Raw genomic sequence first — 13,478 nt, forward strand, 5'->3', positions numbered from 1 at the left:
CGGGAGGAGGTGGTGGCCTCACAGTGCCAGGGAGGGTCAGGTTGGATATTAGGGGAAATTTCTTCCTGCAAAGAACACCCGCACAGCTGCCCGGGGTGGGGGTCACATCCCTGGGGGTGTTCAGAGCCGTGGGGATGTGGCACTGAGGGACGTGGGCAGTGGGGGTGGGGGTGGGCTGGGGTGGGATTGGGGAGCTCAGAGGGCTTTTCCAAGTGGAATGATTCCGTGGTTCTCTGACTCACACCCCAGGTTTACACACCCGGGGCAGCCGTGCTACAGCAGCCGCGCTGCACTCCCTGCTGGCTGCCCTTGTGTCGGCTGAGCAGGGGGAATGCTGCTGGCTAATTAATTCCTGTACATGAGCACCGGGCATGGGCTCCTGGTACAGCTGCTCTGATGCCGACAGAACACAAAAGCAAACAGAACACAACCTTAGGAAAGGAATCACCTCCCCACCGTGGCTGCAACCTGCAAGCAACTTCAGAACAGGTGTAGGGCACTGCATGGGCAGCAATGGGGCACCGGCAGCATCCCCACCACAGCTCTGGCTGCTCAGCATCTCTGCCCTCCGTGCCCCCAGCAGCCCTCCTGTCCCCACGAGCAGCTGCACAAGCAGAGCTGTGGGTGTGAACCCACTCATGGCTGCAGACCGGGACTTGGGAACTGCTCAGAGGCAGCGTCACAGATCACTCTCCTGACGGCCTTTCTCTGCTACGCTCTCAAAGCCTTCCCTGCATCACACAGTGCCTGCGGCGCATCAGGACGGAGCTCCAGTGGGGACAGTGAGGTTTCCAGTCTTCAGAGAAGACGAAATGGAGCTCATCATTTGACAGAGAACACATCTTAGCTCGTCAGGCAGAAAGTGCAGACTTGTGACGTCCTGCAGGAGGGGCCAATAACAGCGCATTAAAGTAATTTATAGTTCATTAAGGATCGTTTAAACTGGATTTCTGAATTTTATGTATAGCCTTTGCAATTACCCTGTGGTTAGAAGGCACAAGCCATCAAAAGCAAAACTGTGGAAAGCCCAGATTTTCAGCATTTTTTTCTGTGCCTGCCAAGCCAGCCCTTTTGGCCGTGATTCCAATCAGCAGAGCTGCTGCAGCAGGACCCGAGCAAGGCTGGGGCAGATCCATCACCCGCCCGTCGCTGCCTTTCCAAGTTCCTCCTTCCAAACCTCTCCCCTGACCTTGAGCTCATCTGGCAGTAAGTGTGGCTCTGCTCAAACCCTTCTCTCTGCTTGAGTAATGATGCAGAGGCTCCCGAGGTTTTGCTGATGCAAAGCACCCCTGAGCTGCCCCATCTCCACGTTGCCACCTCTACAGGGTTACAGAGAATCAAGCCTGGAGCAAGACTTCTGCGAGCCAGATGTGCATGCTTTGCTCTCTCCCCTGCCCACTTGGTCTGCCAGTGCACGCATCAGACAGCCTCTGTCAGGTCTGGTTCATTATCTCACTGTCTGCTGTACCGACACGTTAAGGACTGCAGGGATGTGGTGCTGAGGGATGTGGGCAGTGAGCACGGTGTGGGGGCAAGAGGGTGGGCTTGGGGGTCTCAGAGGGCTTTTCCAGCCTGAATGATTCTATGCTTCTATGAAAACCAGCTGTCAGACTGCATCTTCCACCTTCCTTCACAACCACTGCAGCCTGGCATTTCTCTATGTAGATGCCTGTGTTCCCTTTCTGCCCAGCAATGGGCATCACTGATGTATGACCCAGGCAGGCTCAGGTGAGCAGCGGTGCTGAGGAGGTGGCTGTGCAGGTGCAGGGCAGGCAGATGTCAGAAGGGCTGCAGGTGTGCTGCCAGACCAGGGGGCCTTTCCCAGCTTTGTGTCCTCCTCAAACGCAAGCAAAGAAGGCCATTTTTGTACGAGATACGGACACTTGAGTATTACAGAGTGATGCTCAGTTTGTTATTAGAGGACAACAAGCTTAATGTCATCCAATTCCTTCTACCAGCTGAACCACACAGTTGTTCTCACTCAAGTCTTCATGCTGCCATCACTTCCACCAGAATACAAAGAACACATTGCAGAGGTTTTTTCAACCTCCTCTCGCCATTTCCCTGTTAAACCCTTATGTTCCCGTACATCCAATCCATTCCATTCAGTAGTGAAGACCAAATTAGCAGACAAAACATAATTAAAACTGAAGCCAGCTCTTCTGGCCCCATGAGAAGCAAACAAATGTGCCCACATGGGGATGTGTTGCAGCACCTGCTTTGGGGATACAGCACCAAGGATCACAGTGCGGCTCAGTGTCAGCAGAACGTGATGGCACGGAGAGCTATCAGTTAACACAATGGGAAGACGTGGAAGTCCTGAGAAGTTGGGGAGTTAAATCAAGGCAATGTATTGAGCCAGCTGTGTGCTGGGGAGGCGTTCTCAAAGCACCGTCTGAAAGCAAAGGCAAAGCACGGGTTGGATGTGGAGATCTCCTAGAAAGAGACATCTGTTTTGGAACCGCCACAAAGGGCCATCGCCAGAACCATCCCGTAATAGTTATGAGCTGTAATTTGACATTTTAGATACACATTCCTCTTGCCAAATAATCTCATATTTGTGCTCTTGGCAGAGGAAAGAAAGAGAATCATATATCCAAGATGAGTAATTTAGTACGATGTAATCAAGGCAAGCTGCTCCAGACGAGGGACGGACTTTGAGTAAGAGAGGGTTTTTGTTCTCTTAAAATACAAGTGTGTGCCCACTGCACAGGGAAATACTTAGAAAGAAGAACGGTTCTCTTTCTGCCTTCACTTTCCATGCACTGCCAGGCAGAGGCTCTGCGCAGAGATGGGCAGAGGTGGTGCCTCTGCCCCTGCAGCATTGCCCCACAGACACACATCTGCTCCACATCCCCTCCTGCTCTGCCGCCCCCCAGGGCCTGGCAGCACCCCTCACACACTGCCCACCACACCAGCGCCCCACACTGCAGCTGGAGCTGGCGGGGGAGCACAGAGCCAAGGAGGGGAGGCTGGCAGAGGGCACACGGCAGCCAGTAGTGCCACCTGCCTCGTTGGCACAATTAACTCACCCTCAATCACCTCTGTGTCCCAGGGCACCGAACTGCCTTCTACCTGAAGCTGTAAGATGCTGTCTGTGCCACCGACTGCTCCAGCAGCATTCAGCTCAGCTCAGAAACAGAACATTTGCTGTGTCTACAGGGAAAAGGGTCACGGGAGTTTGCAGGGCAGGAGCTTGCTATCCTTATTTTACACAGACTCTAAAACAGATGATGAAAGACAGAGCTGACAAGGAAAAAAATTACAGCTCCGTGGTGTCCAGTCATCATGCAGTGGTTCACATCCATGCACAGCACTGTGAGTTACCAGCCAGCCCAGCGCCTGCTCTGCATCCCGCGCCCAGACAGCAAGGCAGCAGAATGGCAGCGTCGGTGCTGGGAATGCTGCAAAGCCAACAGGTCAGCTGTAAGGCCACAGCTCAGCTTTGGGACTGCTGCAACCCCCCCACGTCAGCTGTAAGGCCGCGCTGTGTTGCAGTGCAGCACACAGAGCAGCCGGGGCAGTCTGTCGGCATTCCTGGAGCTCTCTGCTCCAGCTGCAAGACCTGACGACCCAAATACTTTTTGATATTGACCTCTCATGCACTGTTTCTCTTTTTTCCTTTTTTCTTCCTCCTCCTCCTCCTTTTTCTTCTTTTTTAAAAATCTGAAATTAGAATAACTTCTGCTGTTCAGCTGCTACCTGCTGTGTATTTGATTCCCGCTAAGCTCGGGGGAAGGCTGAGCACAGAAAGTGATATGGAAGAGGGAATCACCGCCCGGCTGCTGCAGCCCGAGCTGCTGGGCACCCGGCCGGGGGTGGTGCCGGGCTCTGTGTGTCCCTTCCGACACATCCGTGCTGGGATTCCGTGGAAGAGGAGGACGCCAAGGGCAGATGCACGCAGGCACAGCAGCTCAGTGCCACCGCTTCGCACCGCTTCTCTAAGCGTGCCCCACGCTGGGGCTGCGCGCCTCGGGTCCGGCGAGGGGAGAGTCCCCCTGCGTGAGTCCGTCCTATTCAGGGAGGTTTATGGCCAGGGAACACAGCAACTTCGAATTAAGTGCTGGAACTACGCGCTAAAGAGGCCGCTGATGAAATGTTTATGCCTTTTGCAGAGGCATAAATATTTGGAGAATAATAAAAAGACACTGTTTGGAGTAGGGAGAAAGAAAGCACTGTACCTGCCCGCCTCCCCCTGCGTCCAAAGGCACTCCTGCCGCGGGCGGCTCCGGCTCAGGCAGACCCTCCGCTCCCAGCCGCGCTCACACATCCCCGTTCCCGTCGGCAAAGCACCCCGCAGCCACACCGAGCCGTGAAGGTCGCTGCAGAGAAAGGAAGAAATCAAAGATCGAGGGGGAGAGCAAATTGCTGCCAGGCGTAGCCCCGGGCTGCTCCGCATTCAGCGGCCGGGCCGTGGGAGCGCGGCTCTGTTCGCCCTGTCGGCGCACGGCTGCTCCTTCGGCTCCGCGTGGGACGGCCGAGGAGCTGATCCGGCCGCAGGATGATCTTTGTGTCGGGATGGGGGTGTAGATGTGTTTTTGCAGCTGTTTTGCTTCCTCGTCTGGTTCGGCCAGAGGCTGCGCCAATTCCTGCACGAGCGTTTTGTGGGGTGAACCGGGCGAAGAATCCATCCGCGTTACAAACAAAGAAGGGGAGGACGAGCTGTGTTGTTTTAGTGCCTCCGACCCAATTCGCAGCGCAGCGACACGAGCAGCATCGCAGCGACACGACCAAGAGCCGCAGGGCTGCCTCCCCGTCCCCGCTGCGGAGCCACCCGCACGTCACGCCCCGCAGAGCCGCTCGTCCACCTCTGTGTGCTTTCCTGACCGGGCAGCTCCTGGAAGTCCCGCAGCTCCGCTTCCCAGGAGACGCCGTCAGCGCTCAGCCACAGCGCTGCGCCGCCTCCGGGGTCTCTGCCGGCTGATGCTGGGGAGGGGGGGGATGGAATGAGAATTGCTGCTCCCCCCCAAAGCCGGTGCCAAGCGCTTCCATAGGCCGAGGTCCTCCTCTGGTGCTGCTGCAGTCGTGGTGTGGAACCACAGAACCACAGAATTAGTCAGGTCGGAAAAGCCCTCTGAGATCGCCCCATGCCCACCGCCCACCTCCCTCAGTGCCACATCCCCACGGCTCTGAACACCCCCAGGGACGGTGACCCCCCACCCCTGGGCAGCTGTGCGGTGCTGAGCGCTCTTTGGAGCAGAGACGTCCCCCGGCACCCAGCCTGCCCCTGCCCCGGCACAGCATGAGGCCGTCACCTCTCGCCCCGTCGCTGTTCCCAGAGCAGATCTGCACCTCTCGCCATCCTCCCGCTGCCCACCAACCCGCGCTGTGCCCGGAGCCCGCAGCGGGCGGTGCGGGCAGCAGGGGGCAGCACGGCAGGCGGACCCGGACCCGACGCGGCGTCCCGGAGCTCCGCAGCTGTTATCGCTGCGCAACGCGCACGTTTTGTGCAACACGTACACAGGCAGTTTCCCCTGTTTTTAACCTGCTGATTTACAGCTGCATAAACGCAAGTGCTCTTGGAATGAAAATTGCCTCATAAGGCAAAAGCGGAGTTAAAGGTCATTTCCTTCGAGCGAGCGAAGGACAGCACTGAGCAATCTGCGGACTGGGAGCTCCTGTGCTGCTGCTCCTCTCTGAGTTCAGTGACTTCGCTTCTTCTGTGCTGCAAAGGAAATCCAGCAGGAGCTCTGCAGAGCGCTGGGAGCACAGGATGCACCCCCACGGCACAGCACTCCGCGGTGGGACCCTCACCCAGATAACACCGCGGGTCTCATGGCACACGAGGCGCAGTCTAAAAGTCTGCCTGGTTTTGTAGGTGTGGCAGTTTGTTCTGGATGCGCTCCGTCTGACACCGAGCTGGGAACGTGGCACAAATGGAGTCCTTCTCATGCAGCGCTGCCCGTCACGGAGCTTGGCCTCCCATCCAGATGTGCGTGCTTTGCTGATGCTGTGTGGGTCAGCATGCCTGGTGTGGTGAGCTCGTCAGCTCTGCTCACATCAAACTCAGCGCTAACTTTTAGCCCACCATTGTATGCCATCGTTTCATGTGTGCAAGAGAAATAGGAGCATAGAAGTATGAAAGAAATACAGGTGACGTGCTGTAGGGAACTGCTCTAGCAGGGGGTTGGGCTCAATGACCTCCTGAGGTCCCCACCGACCCCTGCGATTCTGTGGTTTCTGTGGTTTCTGACCGTTTAGGGACCGAAGGCTTTTTATCAACTCCCATCTCAGCCAAAGGAAAGGGTGGAATGGAATTTTTTCTGTAGATATTCGTCATCTTTAGAACCGAACCGCTCCTCTCAGGGAGCCCTGCCAAAATCCCTGAAATGTAATGAATGTAAGACATATTTCGGTGTCTAAAGGGGCGTTGGAAGAAAGAAGGGCAAAGATTATTTAGCAGGGACCGTGGTGCTAGAATGAGAGGAAATGGTTTCAGACTTAAAGAGGGGAGATTTAGGCTGGATATAAGGAAATAAATACAGTAAGGGTGCTGAGGACATAGAGTGCCCAGAGAGGCAGTGGTGCCCCATCCCTGCAGACACCCAAAGTTGGACTGGATGAGGTTCTGAGCACCTGGTGGAGCTGTGGGTGTCCCTGCTCATTGCAGGCAGTGGGACCGGATGGCCTTCAAAGGGCCCTTTCTACTCCAAGGATTCTATGATTCTGTGATATTATTCACGGAACTTAAACAAGGAAATACACAGAACAAGCCAAGGGAGGGCTGTTAAGGAGGAAAGAAAGCTCTCCTGAGCCATTGGCATCCGCAGCCAAGATTCTCACCCTGCCCCAGCCTCTGGCTCTGACAGCCTGTTCCCTTGTCACCAAGCAGCTGACTGTTCCAGTGTGGCACAGGGTGGGAAGTTCAGGGTGAAGTTATGGGAGATGTGAGCTGACCTGATGGCACCCCACGGGGAGGCACCACTCCTTCCTCCGGCCGTGCATTCCCGGGGGTGCTGCCGCTGCGTGATGGACACAGAATGCCGCATGGTGTGGGGCCGGGTGGGAGGCCGGGGAGCACCCCAAACCCCGTGCCAGGCAGCAGCAATGCTCTGGGCGGTCAGACACGGAGGGGAAAGGAGCACGGCCCCCAAAGCTCGTGCCCACGGTGACGGCGGGGTGACTGCACTCCCCCGCCAGGAAAACCCCTCTGCCCACATCCTGCCCTGTGCCTTTTCCCCGTTTCTTATCAGAAGAATAGCGATGAGCCCCAGGGAAGGCCTTACAAAACGGTGCAGTCTGCTGCTGCCAACGGATGGTTGCCGCTAACATTTATTTTTCCACAATTATAGTCGGGGCTGCTGGCCTGTCCTTTCGAGACAGAGCAGATGAAGGAGCGGTGCGCGCCGGCCCCGTCCCGGGATAGATCCGGGGAGGCTCCATGACTCACTTCTGACTCACCGCTCCTCCGTTCCTTCCAGACTCTTGGGGGCGTTCGCACGCCCTGCCGGTCGGTACCTGCAGGAAGCTGTTACCCCCGGCTCGGGGCGGGATGCGTCGGGTGCTGCTCCCAGCGCCACGCAGCGCCCCGCGGCCGGGGCAGCCCCCGCACACACGGCAGGGGAAGGAGATGAGCGGGGAGTCATTTTTTCTTCCCGGCGTGGCACGCTGTCCCAGCCGATTATTTGGATCGAGGTCATCCCCGCCTCACTCCAAAAAACCCCAATTGCTAAACTAAGATTAACCTTTCGGAGAGTTATTTCGAAGAACGAGGATAAAACGAGGCGGTATGACTCAAATCGAGGGGAGGAAAGTGTTGATCACGGTTAATCACGGTTAAGCCACACACGTTGCTTTGCCTGTCGCAATCAATCAGGTGTTCTGAAAACACCAGGAATGATTAACCATCAGCTCTCCTTGGCGGGCGGGTTGAGGAGCTCCAGCAGAGCGTCAGCGGTGCTCCTCCGCCCCCAGCAGAGCGACTGGCAGCGGAGCAGGCATCGCATCAGAAAGGAGAGCAGTCACTGAAAGGGGTTTTTATACGTGTGTGTGGGAGATGTGTATCCAGAAAATCACAGAAAAGCAAGAAAAGCCACCCAACAGCAAAGAGTTAATTGCACCCAAAGGTCAGAGGCCGGAGGACACGGAGGTTCCAGCAGGAAGGCACACGGATGGGCACGCACACCTGGGCCCAGGACTGCAGGGCTCTCAGCTGTGTTCTTCAGGACGCAGCCTGCCCACGTCCACTCCCGGGGCACGCACTGTGTGAGCCCACCAACCGCTGCACTGGTGAGCCAGCAGCAGTACAAAGGCAGAGCACCACAGAAGCAGTAAGGCTGGAAACGACCTCCAAGACCACCAGTCCCCCCACCCCCCTTCCATGCCCACCCCTCACGTCCCTCAGTGCCACATCCCCACGGCTCTGAACACCCCCAGGGATGTGACCCCCACCTTTGGGCAGCTGTGCGGTGCTGAGCGCACTTTGGGGAAGGAATTCCCCCTACCAGCCAGCCTGCCCTGGTGCAACTGAGATGTGTACAAAAACGTGCACAAGAGGAAGGAGCTACTTACACTGACACTGCTGCCAAAACAAACACTGCCTGTAACCTTATCTTACACATGAATTCTCAGTCCTGACAGAGAATGACAATCAGAAGACTTTGGTCTCCAGCACAAAAGGTCTACCTATACCCAATAGAGTACAGCCATAGTGAAGCATCTGAAGGAGAATTCATTTTCCCTCTTCATGGCACAACACTGACCCAAATTAATTTTTCTAATGGATGCTGAATTGTGTAAAACAAAACATCAGCTGTGGCCTGAAATGCTTGGATCTCACACAGTGCTTGGCTGCCTTTGGTTCCAAAAAACAAGCCAAGGGCAAATGCAACCAGTGGTTCAAAACATAAGTGGATAAAACGTTTGCCAACAATGCAGCATGTACATGGTTAACACTCAAGGAGTGTGCTTATGAGTGATTCACAGCGCTTTAAGGAATGCTCTGTTCCACCTAGATGTGCTGACCTGGACTTCTCAACTCAAGGAAGGAACGTACACAGTTGCAGGATTACAAATACCAAGCATAGGATCTGTAATTAATTACATATTGAAAATAAATCGATTCTCGTCTTTGTAAAGGATTGCATACTGGTTTTCACAGAATCATAGAATCACAGAATGGCCTGGGTTGAAAAGCACAACGCTCATCTTGTTCCACCCCCCTGCTATGTGCAGGGTCGCCAACCAGCAGCCCAGGCTGCCCAGAGCCACATCCAGCCTGGCCTTGAATGCCTCCAGGGATGGGGCATCCACAGCCTCCTTGTCATCACACAGTGATGTTTCCCAGTTGCCCCCTGCCTCACTGCTCCCTGTGGAGCATCACCACTGTCCATGAGATGTTGCTGCTGGCCCAGCACAGCTCTGATGTGGGCAGCACAGCGGGAGATCCCTGTGCACTGCTGTGCCTGAAATCTGGAAGGATCAGAGGCAGCACCGCTGCAGAGCCCGGTCGGCAGCCATAGCAGGGAGGCTGCTGGGCACTGCCTCTTCTCCTGCTGTTCTGTATTCATTTCTGAGGACTGTTCAGCGTGGAATTTCAGTAGAGCACTTCTGAGACAAATATGCCACAACAAAAAGCTCCTGGCAGCATGGGTTCTGCCCAGGGTCTGCTGTACATGGCAGCAGCACGGCTGGGTAACAGCGGGCAAGACCGTGGGGCTGGAGAAAAGGAAAGGATTAATACGTATAGTGGGGTTCTATGGAGAAAGAAACGGAAAAATTCAGCTTTATCCGTTGGTATTTTACCGCTACTAAGAACTACGACAAGAAATTGTAGCCAAACGATGACATCCTATAGAAAACAATTTTTAAGCTCCTTAAGAGCAGCTTTCCTGTTACATCACGGGAACCTCTGTTAGGGAGTTGAGGAGCAGGGAGAGAATACCTCCGTGGTGCTGAGCAGACGGGCTGCAAACAAACCGCCCCACCTCCGCGTGGTGCTGCGCTCTGGCCTGCAGAAATACATCCATTCCAATTTTGTCTCAGGGAATCTGGAAACCCCTAAAAATAGCTGGAGGGCTGGAACATCGAGGTGCACTCCAATTTGGATTCCTGCCGCGTATCATCTGGCAGAAGGAAACAGCACCAGAGTTACCAAATGAGGCCAATTCATGCCCTGGAATGCGGCCGCCCAAGTAACGATGATGGATAGTGACAGCAGGGCTTTCATGTGGCAGGATCCCCGCCGCCAGCTGTGCCAGGGGAAGAAAGAGCGTGCTGGAATTCACAGCATTCCCCCTCGGATTAATCCCCGGCCTTCCCGCTGCGCCTGAATGAATTGTGAGAGGTATTCGTGGCTCTGCTGGGGGAGATCTGCTGATTTCTTTGGACCTCCTGGGGGGCAGTGATATAGAGAGCAAATAACCAGCATGCAGCACTGAAGTGATGTAATGGGCAGGGAAAGCGCTCTGCTGTGCCCACGGCTGCTGTTCTGCTCTCTGCGCGCTGCGGGCACGGGGAAAAACTGCACGCGTTGTGCAGCTGTGCTGCCGATCTGCAAAGCACCCCGCGAGGCACCCAGCTGGGGGGGCCCATCAGTCCAGGCGTAGGAGAATGCACAAATAATGTGCAGGCCGATCTTGGGAGCACAAAGATGAGCCGGCTGCAAACCGAACCGTAGGGCAGTAGAAGCCGAAGAAGTCATTAAGGAGGTATGTCACATCTGCCACAAACACACTGCACCTCGGCCTTCCTGCAGCATCAGTACCGGATTTACTTCGTGATTCATCTTCTTCCTCTGCATGTTTATCTATCTCCCTGACCACATCCAGTCACCGATTACTAGCTATTACAGCCTTACAAACCGCCTTCAGGGGACAGTAAACATCCAGAATGGTCTGAGGCTTTGGTGTCACCACTCAGCAGCAAACACTCACGGCATAATAAATCACCAGCAATTTCCTAGAATAAAGGGCCAGCGAGAAACCCGGCTGCTTGGAACGGACATCTCCAAACAGTAAAGGGCCTTCAGATGACTTTGGAAGACTCCCGGTGCCATCATTAAAGTGGGAGAAGCAGTAGACCTTCTCACGGCTGCTGTGTGCTGAATCTATCAGGCGGTTTTTCAGGAGCCATCCCGTGATTTTCGATGAAAATGTTTTGCCATCTGTGCCATTCCAGCCCAAACCATGACAGTAGCATTTGTCTCTCCCCTGGTCTGGCTGTCACACCGCCCACCTGGAGCCTCAGGACAGAATCTTCTCCTCACCAGCTGGTGTCGGTGCCCCTCAGGACAGACTCTGCCCCTGCAGCTGGGAACTGTACGCAGCACCAGGGATGTAATTCTACTCCTTTAGTTCTCTGCATTCTATAAGAACAAGACCAGTCAGCGTCTAACATCTCTCAGCAAGATGGAAGTGTACACACTCCTGGTCATTTCCATATGAGTGACGTTTCCATCACTATAATTATTATATCATTATTCATGTCTTTGTAAGTTCTCTGCGCCAAGAGATAAATGCACCGCCCAACTGCTGTGGACCTGACTGCCACAGTCACATCTCCTCCTCATCCCTGGAATCCCCCTGCAGTTCAGCCTCCCAGCACATACAGGAGGGGCACAGACTGAGGCAGAGGAGCTTCCAGGCATGAACTGAGCTGCACAGGACTTCATTCTTCCAGGTGTTTCTTTTTTACTACACCCCCAACAGACATGTAGGCCCACCTGATGTCCCTCAGCTCGAAAGATAAACGATGAAGTCCCAAAATCTCTCATTTGCCAAACCTGCTATCTTCCTCCTCCAGTGGAGCTAACACTGCCACGGGACACTGCAGGAACAGCAGATGTGGGGTTTAAAGGACCAAGAACAAGAAGTTGAATAGGATGGGAGCAGCCACATACCCACCTGATGTGTCCTGTGGAACCAGAGGCACGGCACGCCCTACCTGGGGAGCGGTCTCCTCACTCCTCTACCTTCAGTTCATTCAATTCATGCTCTCACTTTTCATCCAGCAACTGAAGTAAGGCCCGTCACGTCTCCTATCAATTCCAGACACTATGCCCAGCATACCTGCAGCTTCTCAGACGTCCCACTTGTATCCATACAAATACTTCAAGTGCCCAAAGGGAAAGGCTTTCTGTCATAGTTATGTGGAATCAACTGAACCTATCTCAGGATTATGCAACCCCTAAAAAATGCTGTGGGACTGCCCTAAGTCTGTCAGTAGTTTTAAGTAAATAAACAAGACCCGCTTTAATTTAGACAAATTTCCAGGCCACAGCTGTCAGAATGCCACTGCAGGCTTCTCGGTATTAAGAAACAAAACCTAAATAAGAAGCAGAAGCTGCATCAGGAGCAGGGCCCTGTGGGAACCTTCCTGCCTTTGGTCTGACAATCCAAGAAGTGTGTTCTGGTTTCCCCCGGCATCCGGTGCACTCCAGCGAGTTGCTAAATAAAGTGGAGTAAAAACTTCACTTGGGGCTTTAGTGCTCCTTAAATGGCATGTTCCTTCCTTGGCACGGCTGCAGGTCACGTTAAAGCAGGCAACCACGCTAACGTTTTTCCTAAACGCCACCCTATATATTCTGAATTCTCAGCACTCAAAAGCCTCTAAAATAAGTGCTTAAAGTAACGACTGCCAATGCTTGCACAAGGCTGCACCCATCCAGAACAGCTATTTTAACCACCTCACTCCACTGACCCTCACTGTCCATTAACCAAAGGATGCTCCATGTGAGGACTACCAAAGATAAATCAGTATCTCATTACAGGATTTACCATCACACTCACTGCAAAAAACAAGTGACCGATGCTGTACCTTCCTGGTAAACATACATTCAAACACACGGCAAGTCTGGAATGCAACGAAGAGAAAGGTTTGTTTTATCAAGCAGTGTTCAGCCTGCGTGAGAATGTTTAATTCCCTTTCATATCTGAGTAAAGCAACCTGTATCACACACCTGTATTATCTCACAGCTATGGAAAATGAAATAAGAAGTGAGAAGATTGTAATTGAGTAGTAGTCCCTCTAATGCATTCACAGAACAGAGTACTGAAAATATCCAGGGAGATTCTATATGGGTCAACTTAAGAAAAAAAAGAACCCCAAATCTCACATTAAATGCATATTTGAGCATTTCATCACATTTCATCAGCACTCCCTTCTTCAGTAAGCTGAGCACCATCACTGCCATCCTCACATCCCAGCAGCTCTGACCTCTGTTCTATTTCCTGCTGCACACACATTTCTGTCACCACTTTCCTTTCCTGTCTTCACCTGCTCCACAGAGCTCCAGCGTTCACATGAAGTGCCCCAGGACATGCAAAGGATGCACAGAAAGCTGCCAAGTGCCTTCTGCCTCCCATCCTCAGCTCTCTACAAGCTGCTCTGATCCGTGAGGGAGGCTACACCACAGAAGTAGAGACTGGAGTAGAAGTAGTGAACTGGAATAATCAGTTCTTGTGTTCAAGAGCCATTTAGATGTTGTACTAGGGTTGAGGGACCGTGTTGAGGGAAATACTGGTGGCAGCTGGGTGCTT

General features: G+C 53.8%; 1 non-coding gene across 1 annotated transcript; it reads right to left on the reverse strand.

The window, feature by feature from the left end:
- Nucleotides 1-3,319: 3,319 nt before the first annotated feature.
- Nucleotides 3,320-3,429, reverse strand: MIR6653 (microRNA 6653). Its single transcript, NR_105522.1, has one exon. It is a non-coding gene; the product is annotated as a microRNA 6653 (primary transcript).
- Between the last annotated feature and the right edge of the window lie 10,049 nt (nt 3,430-13,478).

This window comes from Gallus gallus, chromosome 8, assembly GCF_016699485.2.
Source record: "Gallus gallus isolate bGalGal1 chromosome 8, bGalGal1.mat.broiler.GRCg7b, whole genome shotgun sequence".
Classification (NCBI taxonomy): domain Eukaryota; kingdom Metazoa; phylum Chordata; class Aves; order Galliformes; family Phasianidae; genus Gallus; species Gallus gallus.